Below are 10,586 nucleotides of genomic sequence, written 5' to 3'. Positions count from 1 at the left end.
AAATGCATGCAGGGTCGTGTCTCTAATGAAATACATCAGAGACCACAGAAACCTCATGATGCGGAAGTTGGCTTACAAGATAAGAGGGAGAGATTCCTACCTCCAAGACTCACTTTATTGCCATATTTTGTGCATGAAAAGAATTATTGATAATTAAAAAGCAAAAACACTAGAGAACAAAGGGTTTTATAAAATTAATTTAAGAGCTTAAAGGAGGGCAGATAAGGGAGAGAGGGATTTGATTCTTGCCAGAAGTGAAGTGTTTTTGAAGATTTTCGACCTTGTGGCAGAAGATAAGAGCTGGATTAAGGAGTATGCGCATCTGTGCGAAAGACATTCTCATCATTACATTAGCGGTTAGCTAAGTAATAATCATGTCCTTGAATATAGTTCATCACAGTGGGCGTTATCCAACCGCTGGAAGGGGGGCCTTCAGAGTCTCTGTCTATTTAAATTATGATATAATTAACTTATTTCCATATTTGATGAGGTTCTCCCTGCTTTAACACTCTTTGAGGTTTGGTTTTTAAATAGATACAAGCTCCCAAAACTATTGAATCATTCTCAGCTTTCATTAGGACTCCTTATGTGCTCCATGTCTTTAAGCTCATGTCTTATAAAAACCGAGCCCATGGGCTCTCCGTATCCCCAGCACCATTTCATTGAATACTGCAGACAACAATCATGTTTTTCATGCCTGGATGTTACAAACTGATTATTTTATCGGAGCTGAAAGAATTTGAACCATTTTGACATTTAAGTTTTTGTTTGCCTGCAAATTTTATTAAATATTCTGCTTATAACTGTCTTTGAATATCTTGTTAATTACTTTGCTCCCAGTAACAGCGTTCAACATGAATCATATAGGAAGGTATCTTGCTGCTAAAGAATGCTGCTGAATATCCTGTTCCACATGAAACCGTCCACAGAAAAAGGTTAGACCCATAAAGACTTTCTTCCTTTCGCTCTCTGTGGGATTTATCCTTTCTGTGCAGAATGCTACGTGCCAGCGAGCATCCAGAATGGGTGCTTTCACTTGTCATTCCTCAGTCCCACCTACCTCCTGCCTGATTGGACCAGTGTCCCACTCCCTGCTCCAGCTTCATCATCTCACCTGCTTAACAAAGAAGAAGCTAGACTGTTAGAGAGGCTGGATGGGGTTACCAGTCCTTTGTTTGTCTGCAGTGATCATTAATTTAAATGCATATTGTGGTATTGACAGTGCACACAGATGTAAACAGAGACCGCTGATTTGTACCTTTGTATAGCCTCTCTGTACTTGAAGACTGAAGACTTTTTTGGAGGTTTAAGGGTCCTAAGTGTTTGTAGGATGTCTTTGGTGAAATTGTGAGTGAGTGGTTTTGTGTGTGTGTGTGTGTGTGTGTGTGTGTGTGTGTGTGTGTGTGTGTGTGTGTGTGTGTGTGTGTGTGTGTGTGTGTGTGTGTGTGTGTGTGTGTGTGTGTGTGTTTTAATCGAGCCAACAGGAAGTTGAAAACAATAGCTGTCACGTTAGACAGATACTGATATAAAAACAGATTTTACAAATTATAGAAGTGTTTCATGTTCCCATTTTCTAGAACTGAGAGTCAGACAGAGCTTTGGATATTATTATCAGCCTTAACCTTTAAATTTGATTTACAATCTAGTTTAAATCTTGACATTCCCAGAAAGAAAAGATTCAGACGAGTTGACTTTTGTTGTCCTGATGCTGTTTTCCTGTAAGTTGATTTCAAGTATTCCATTACATATATACTGCCTCAATGTGATCATTGAGGTAAACTAAAGGTCAGTTTCTGCAGCACTTAGACCTTCATTTGATATGAAGAGGGAGTATTTGGATGCTTGGATAGGATTTAAGCTTCGAATTGTGACCATTTTCAATGAGAAACTGCAGGTGGAAAAGTGAAGCAGCACACACTCGTGCCTATCTGCAGGAAACATGCAGGATGGGGGTTTCTCTGTGTGGCTAATCAAACTGAGCTGCTTTTTCAGAGTCATGAGCCTGAAACACATGGATGTGTGAAATTACACTGACAGACAGAAAGAGAACAAGGAGACATTGATGTTTTACCTGCTGAACTCCTTTTAATCCCCATGAATGAAAGCCTTCCTGACTCCTGCTGCCGGGGGCCTTCATTAATAAATCATCCCATAAAATTGGGACCCAACACAAGTGTGTAAAATTAACCTCCACTCATCTGGAGTCTGTCCAGCAGATGTTTGAACCTGCTGCTGGGATCAACCCTCATTCATATTACATACATTTGAGTAACAGTGAGGTCCAGCACTGAGCCAGCTCCCTCCCGAGGTGCTGGATGGACAGCAGTTTCTTCCACACCAAATGAAAAGCCACCTTTTCCTTGATGGCCCTGGATTTGTTAACTGAGTCGCCGCCATGCTTAAACAGGAAGGGGCCTTCCCCTGAGTGCTGAAATAAAGATGTAAGCACACTATTGTCTGGCACATCCGTGAAAATGATTAAGGGGTGCAAGCTCCAATTTGGACCCCATTGGTAAAGTGGCACCATTAAGTCTGCATAATCAGCTTTTATCAGTGGTGGTGAAGTGGGATTAGCAACAACAACTTCTGTTTATGCACAAAGCTTTTATGGAACTTAACAAACTTCTTTAGAAAAATATTTTTAAGCATGGGAAACACTTTGGCACTTGATTGGCTGAGATAAAGAGAAGGGAGTCCTGAAGCCTGAAACACACTAATGTTGGTTATTGCTAAATCTGCGGTCACTGTCTCCTGAAACTCAGAATAAATCTGACAGTATCAATAATGTGTTGCTTTTCGCTCTGCCTTTTAATTCTTTGATTCAGTCTCCTGAAGTTTTTGACTTGTTTTCAGGTTTTATAAATGTATTTCCTCAGTAGCACCAAAATACATTACAGGAGCTCTGGGAATCTCCTCCGGGTTGGAGGTCAGTGGAAGTATTTAATGCACCGGGACAAGAGCATTTTGGAAAGACTGACTGTAAATGGACTTTGACTGTAAGTTTGACGGACAACCAAGATTAATTCTACGAACGACCAAGGTTCATATGCGTTTTGTGCAGATTTGAATACTAAATTCAGCATTTTATGTAAAATATAAGACAGTACCCAATTTTTCAAACACATAATTTTCAAATAAATGCAATCGGACATTTAGTTACTACTAAAAGGTTTATACCATTTTAGGGTTGAAAATGAAACTTGGTCTTAAAGCCTAAACTAGCGAACTAAGACATTTCATCAGCACAGATTGTCCTTTGAGTTATTCCTTGTAATTTCACTCAATTAAAAGAAAAATAACAAAAAATATGATCTTATAAAAAGTTGTGATTGGATCAGCTGCTCCTTTGCCAAATCTCCTGAAGGCACAGACATGCATGCGGCAACAATGGCTACATTTAACCATAAATCACCTGATCAGCAGGAGAACAACCTTTAAAAAAATATCTTGCTTTTTATCTCACAAAGTTCAATTTTTTTTTCAGCATGGGGAACAAGTAGATAGTGATTTATTGATAAGAACAAAGATGAGTATTTTGCTGTAGGACTGAGGTTGTGTCAGCAGTTTGGCTTCAGAAGCTTTGGAAACAAATCCCAGTCGCGTTATTCCATGAATTTGTCGTTTGTCAAAGAGCATTTACTGACCTTTTTCATTTTTATTGGAAAACCTTTAGGTACGATATCATCAAAGAGAACTTTATTTTAAATAATTATGACTATAGAACAACATTTTACTGAATAAGCATTGTTTACAGTGTTTCAACACATTGGTATAAGAGTTATTTAACAGTTTTAAGTAAATCTATCTTTTGGAAGACCTGCTGGATTTGTCATACATGAGATGTACACAAACATTAGATATATTTGATAATTATTTTATCTTTTAGTTTATTAGTAATGATTAATGGTTTATTTTCTGAAGTGAATATGTAGTAATCATAATAATTTATTATTATTAAATTATTTATTGTTATTAATGTAGTAATTTATTAGTAAATCATTATTACGCCTGTTAATCATATTTTGTAGTTAAACAAATGGCATTCAATTGGCTCTTTGTTCTGTAAAATGTAGTGCTGCACGTGTCTGCCAAAATCAGCCTTGCTGACCGCCATTGGCATTTTAAGATGACATTTGTGAAGAGTTATCTTAATGTTTATCTGGTGTCATGTTAATTTAAAGGTTAACCATCTGATGAAAAGATGATGAAAATCTAAAGTATTCAAACTCTTCTTCGAGTATAAACGTCTGATAGTGGTGTCAGCCCAGACTTTCAGTTAGTAAAATGGGTGTGCAAATAAACAACTTGTTTAAGCTCCAAACTCTGAACCATCATTTTGATAAGAAAGCAGTAACTCCTCCATTGTTCGTCCTCCCATCGTGTCCTTTTTTTTTTTTTAATCTAAGGAGAGCTAGTGAACTATATCCCAGCAGTGAACCACGAGCCTGTGCTTGACTCTCAGTCTGCGATCTTTCTTCAGAGCTCACAGTTTAACCATAGCTGAGACTCGAGGGGATCAGTTTCTCTATCTGACTGCTCCCTTTGTTTGGTCATGTCCTTGTGTCGTCTGATGGAACCCCAGGCCAGTAAAAAAACCCTTTAAAGAAGTCAAATTCTGTCCAAATATCCTCCAAACTTCAGGCAGATTTTTTTTCTTACTTTAAATCCTAAATTAATCTGTTTCATCTGTTGGGGATTTACATCAATCTTTGTTACAGTAAAGCACCTCCATCTACAGATGACGGTATAACTGCTTTTGAAGCGTGCTTCAGAGCGGAAGATTAGTTCGAGCTAACGTGTCTGTTCGCCTCTGTCAGACTCATGCTTCTGTGTGACAGCTCCCGCTCTCAGAGGAAATCCTCACCACAGCAGGTGAGCTACAGATCAGTGTATCCTCGTCTAATTTTTCTATCTTTCTAAAAAACTGGATTGCACTTTAATCTCTGCTTCTCCAAACAGCTGTTTGGTGGTTAAGACTTGGTATTGGGGATCAAGTCTCTATTTAAAGTTGGTAGAGGTTATTGAGCCTATAACCAAAGTAAAATCTGTAATTGAATACACAGAGTCTTTAAAAGAAAGACAAGATTTCTGATCCTGGACGATTTCTTGTGTTTATAGTCTGAGTAGGACTGCAGGTCCTCCTTCATGACCTGTACTTCCTGGAGTACAGGTCATGAGTTTTTCCTTCCCACTGTCGCCAAAGTACTTGCTCATAGGGGGTCATATGATTGTTGGGTTTTTCTCTCTATGTATTACTGTAGGGCCTTCCTTACAATATAAAGCAACTTGAGGCAACTGTTGTTGTGTTTGGCGCTGTATAAATAAAATTGAATTGAATACATTAATTTACTTTATCAGTACTTGGAATTTCGGCAGCACGGTGGCACGGTGGTTAGCACTGTTGCCGCACAGCAAGAAGGTCCTGAGTTCAATTCCACCATCAGGCCGGGGTCTTTCTGTGTGGAGTTTGCATGTTCTCCCCGTGTTTGCGTGGGTTCTCTCCGGGTTCTGGCTTCCTCCCACCGTCCAAAGACATGCAGCTTGTGGGGATAGGTTAATTGGATAATCCAAATTGCCACTAGGTGTGAATGTGCGAGCGAATGGTTGTCTGTCCCTGTGTGTTGGCCCTGCGACAGACTGGCGACCTGTCCAGGGTGTACCCCGCCTCTCGCCCTATGACAACTGGGATAGGCTCCAGCGCCCCCCGCGACCCTGAAAAGGATAAGCGAATGGATGGATGGAGTACTTGGAATTTCCATTAAACAAATTCCTCCAAAAACCATCAAAGAATATAAATAAGGTTGACAGCAGGTAGTTTTTCTTAAAAGACTGTTAAGAAAAACAAAGACACAAAACAATGCAAATAAAAATGGTAACAACTGATCTTAAAAGATGCAAAAAAGGCAAAACCAAGAACAAAAGAAATACATTGATTCAAGGTAAATGCTAAATGAGTACAGATGGATGTAACCAATTAATATGAGCCCCTGTAAAGAAGTCACTAAATGACCACCCAAAGCTTTGACACTTCTTTCTTTGTTGTAATGTTTTCTGGTCCAGGTCGGTTGTCTCGTTTCTCTGAAGGCCGTGTGGGGGTGGGGTTCATATCTTTGTGTTCCTCCTGTGTATGTGTGTCTCTGTATTGCGGTGTCCTGTCATTATTGATGCAGTGTGTAATGGTGTTGGCTGTATTGAGCTCTGTACAGCTCAGCGCGCTGCTGATGATGTGTGCCTGGACTGATGGAGACATTATCTGCTGGATGCTACTGCTGCCTGTGATGAACACGCAATACAGCTAAGCTTTACACACAGGGCTGTGCAGCACACTGTGGGCATTGTTTAGGGGTTTTTTTCTTATAATGTAACATTTTATTTTAAAGTGGTCGTGACCGGATCAAGCTGCTCACTGTGGCTGTAATTCTGCCTTTCAGACCTTCAGCTCAGGGCAGTCTGACATGCTGTTCAGTCGTGATCGCGCCCGCTGAGTTTTTCCTCTCAGACCCTTCAGCTGTGTCTCCGTCCTTTTAGTCTACGGACTGTTTCATGTGTGGACACATGTACACCCATGCACAGACAGCCACAGGAGAAGATCCACCCAAACTTTCTTAAATGAAATACTTGCATACGTGGAGCATGCCCACTGTCTCGAGCTGCAGCAGGACACCAGTTTGCTCTTTGTGGCCTGCTCCAGCATTACTATCCTGATTAATTTAGTTGAAGCATAAAAAGAAAAAAAGGGAGAAATGACAGAATCGGATTATAATTCCACTAACTGACTCGCCAGGATAATCCCTCGAATAGGAACAAACTCACTAACAGCAACTTTCTTGAAGCTCCACTTAATTGATTCTCTATATGGCAAACATGCGAAAGGGAATGTTGCATATTTATCCTCCAGAGGTTAAATACCTGAGACTTCCACAGCTTCTAGAAACGAAGGAGCCTTTTGGATGAGAGCTGGAACATCATCATAAATTTAAAAAAGAAAAAGAAAAAGAAAAGAAGAAGTCCTCTAAATCGAGCACTGAGGAGTCCCGTTAATATTGCTCGGTGTTTGGTGCAGATCCCTTTGAAGTGTCTCCCTGAATGTTAAACTTGTGCAGTGAGAAGCTTTTTCTTTGGGCTTCAGTCTCTGGAACAAACTGCGACTCGGAGTCAAGTCAGCTAAATGACGATGTCTTCGTGTTGGAGCTGCTAACTGTGTGAAATCATTCAGCGTGAATAGTGCTGCTGCAGCTCTCCAGCTGCGAAACATTACTGCTGATGTTGAACGCTCTCCACTTAATCAATACTTTACCTCAGTTCACCTGCAGGCTGCTGGAGAGGAGATGCTCACAATTACCTGCCACTGATCTTGGTTTTCACGCCAGAACCTTTACTTGAAAATTCTTCCTTGTTTTTATTTTATTATTTATTCCGGCATAAATGTTATCGCTCAGATGCGATTCTTTTTGGACTGGCATTCATCGTTCCCAGAGCATAAGGAGGGTGAGGGTCAGCAGTTGAATTTAATGTCTCATGAAGTATTAGATGGATTGGCTTCATTTCTGGCAGGCGATTAAACCTAAAATTTTCAAATTACATTTGTTTAAGACCAAATAACAGCTCAGGTGGATTTGGTTTGGTTAGGGTACCTGCACACTGTAAGAGTCCATCAGTACCATGCAATAATGTTTAATCATGGTCGCAGAATCTCTACAAGGTTGACCATTGTTGAAGTCATGATGTCTTGTTTTGATATTTTTTTAACAACCTAGTGTCCAGTGGCCATGATCAAAGCAATCACAAGCAGGTTTTTAGTGCAGCACTGTGTACTACTTTGAAATCAGTGTCATTAAAAGACTGCCACCAACCCCTCACCAGTCAGGAAATACACATTTTTCCTTAGATACCAATGGTCACCTACCATCCTCTAGGCCTGTGTAACCGGGTCCTAAACTACATTCTCAAAAATGTGTTGAAGGAAAACAAATTTTTTAACAACAACTCTTGTTTTTGACTTCCTGAAAAAGTTCATATATATATATAAATTAGACAAATTCTTTATAAGTTTATGCGTTTCTCATCTTTAAAACACATTTCAGAACATTTTTTTTTGTTTTTATGAGAATATATATTTAAGGGTCATTGGCTGTAAAATGCTGCAGCACGGTGGCACGGTGGTTAGCACTGTTGCCACACAGCAAGAAGGTCCTGAGTTCAATTCCAACATCAGGCCGGGGTCTTTCTGTGTGGAGTTTGCATGTTCTCCCCGTGTTTGCGTGGGTTCCCTCCGGGTACTCCGCCTTCCTCCCACTGTCCAAAGACATGCAGCTTGTGGGGATAGGTTAATTGGAAAATCTAAATTGTCACTAGGTGTGAATGTGCGAATGAAAGGGAGTGCGAATGGTTGTCTGTCCCTGTGTGTTGGCCCTGCGACAGACTGGCGACCTGTCCAGGGTGTACCCCGCCTCTCGCCCTATGACAGCTGGGATAGGCTCCAGCGCCCCCCGCGACCCTGAAAAGGATAAGCGGAAGCGAATGGATGGATGGCTGTAAAATGCAGAAGCCTTTTATGGTCATGGAGTCAAGAATTTGAATAAACATCACTTATGTAACAAACTTTTATTCATTTTGTCACCCAGTCCAGTCGATGTGGTGTGTGTGTGTGTGTGTGTGTGTGTGTGTGGCTCTTTATTCCGTCGTTACATATTTTAGTATTTTTTTCCGCAAACACATGGATTTGAGCTGGAAAGCTTAGAAAGCCACATTACATCAATTTCCTCATTATTCTTCATGTATAAACAACAAACAGTGCTGAAGGTCCTCGTCCCGCTGCTGTGTGACGACTAAACTTATGTTTAAACTGGGACGTTTGGCTGCTTTGTTTTGAAAGATTTTTAGTTTCCAGCATTTTATTTCTAAATAAGTCACATTAAAGACTCTCAGCTTCCAGATTTGATGGTTTTCTTTGAACATTACATGACACTTCTGCCATGTAATACAGTATTGAGCTATTTCTGCTTATTATGAATAACCTTTCAAGAAGAGTACTTAAAAAAAAAACAACAACAACAACAACAAAAAAAAAAAAACGGTTCACAGGGCAGTGATCACAGAGCCTAGAAACTAATCCCAAAATAGGTCTGGAAGCCACTGCACAAGTAAAATCACTGCCTGTTGGTTTCTGCCTGAGTGTGAGCCAGATTCAGTTCAGTTTTACCGAAAAGATAAACCAAGCTGTCAAAAACGTCCTCCTCCTCCTCTATGATGTAGCCTTCACACCTGGTTTCATACTCTCATTCAAAGTCTTCCTCCTCTTCAAACAAAGAACTTCAGTCACTGCAAATCTCCCATTATCAAAAGACAACCTGCAAATGATACAGTTACATGCATGTGTGTGTGTGTTCCTGTCTATCTATCTTTGTGAGGACCGAAATCTGCATTCTACTATACTTGTGAGAACCGACAGTCAGTTGTGAGGACAAACACACCGGTCCTCAGAAATTTGAAGGCATTTTGGAGGCTCAAAATGTGGTTTTAGTGTCAGGGTTACAATTAGGTTATGATTAAGTTTAGGGTAAGGGTAAGGGGCTAGGGAAACCATTATGTCAATGCGTGTGTGTGTGTGTGTGTGTGTGTGTGTGTGTGTGTGTGTGTGTGTGTGTGTGTGTCCTACTTAAGTGTTTGAAGGACAGTTTTCAGATGGATTTTTCAGCAGTAAAGTGCTGAGTGGAGCTCTTAGCCAATTGTCTCCTTATTCTTCACTTGTCTTCCATCCCTTCATCCCTCCTCCTCTTCCTCCTGCGTTAGCAGCAGCAGCACTAACTCATATTACATTTTGGTTGTATTTTTTTGGACTGCTATGCCATCTAATTTAGCTCGCTTAATATTTTTTTACCCTCATTTCCAACTTTAAGAACACTTTCTGATTTGTAGTCCTTGCAAAGCTGAAGCCTTTCCTTCATTTATTTGATGCTGAGGAGGTGATCCATGCATTCATTTCATCTCAGCTTGACGACGGCAGCAGCATTTATTCATGTGGAAGTCGGTGTTTAGTTTCACGTATGCAGCTGGTCCAGCTGCCAAGCACATTTTCTTTTTGGCCTCAGTCAGGGTTTTTTAGTCACTGCATACACTGCGCTGATCAAGCCGTTCAACATCAGCGTCAGACCAGTAGAGTAACCGCTACTTATTACATTATTTTTTGTGTTACTGAATAATATGGTCTGTATAATTTTTAGCTAACAATGTAACACTAAATCAAATGTAGTATTTCTCTGTGTTGCTCAGTCACCTCTGCTTTTGTTGCCTGTTGAAAGTTGAACTTTGGTCAACTGGTTGGGGTCAACAATCACACTACTGACGTAGATAATGGGTTGCTCTCAGGTAGGTGGAGGTTGCGTATTCAGTGACAGATCATCGGTTCTGGAAAGGACAGTTTGATCTTTTCTGCCATGTTCTTGTACCGACATTCAATAAATTACAATTATTTCGACAAACTTGGAGTTCAGTCTGCCATTTCTATTCTGTCTTCCTCGTGAAATAAGATCAAGTGATTTTTGCCCATAAAAAAGGAAGGCTGGGTCATTTTTATGTAGGGCAAG

This window comes from Neolamprologus brichardi, chromosome 15 (assembly GCF_056152115.1).
Source record: "Neolamprologus brichardi isolate AB-2024 chromosome 15, ASM5615211v1, whole genome shotgun sequence".
NCBI lineage: Eukaryota > Metazoa > Chordata > Actinopteri > Cichliformes > Cichlidae > Neolamprologus > Neolamprologus brichardi.
This window is presented reverse-complemented; position numbering follows the sequence as displayed.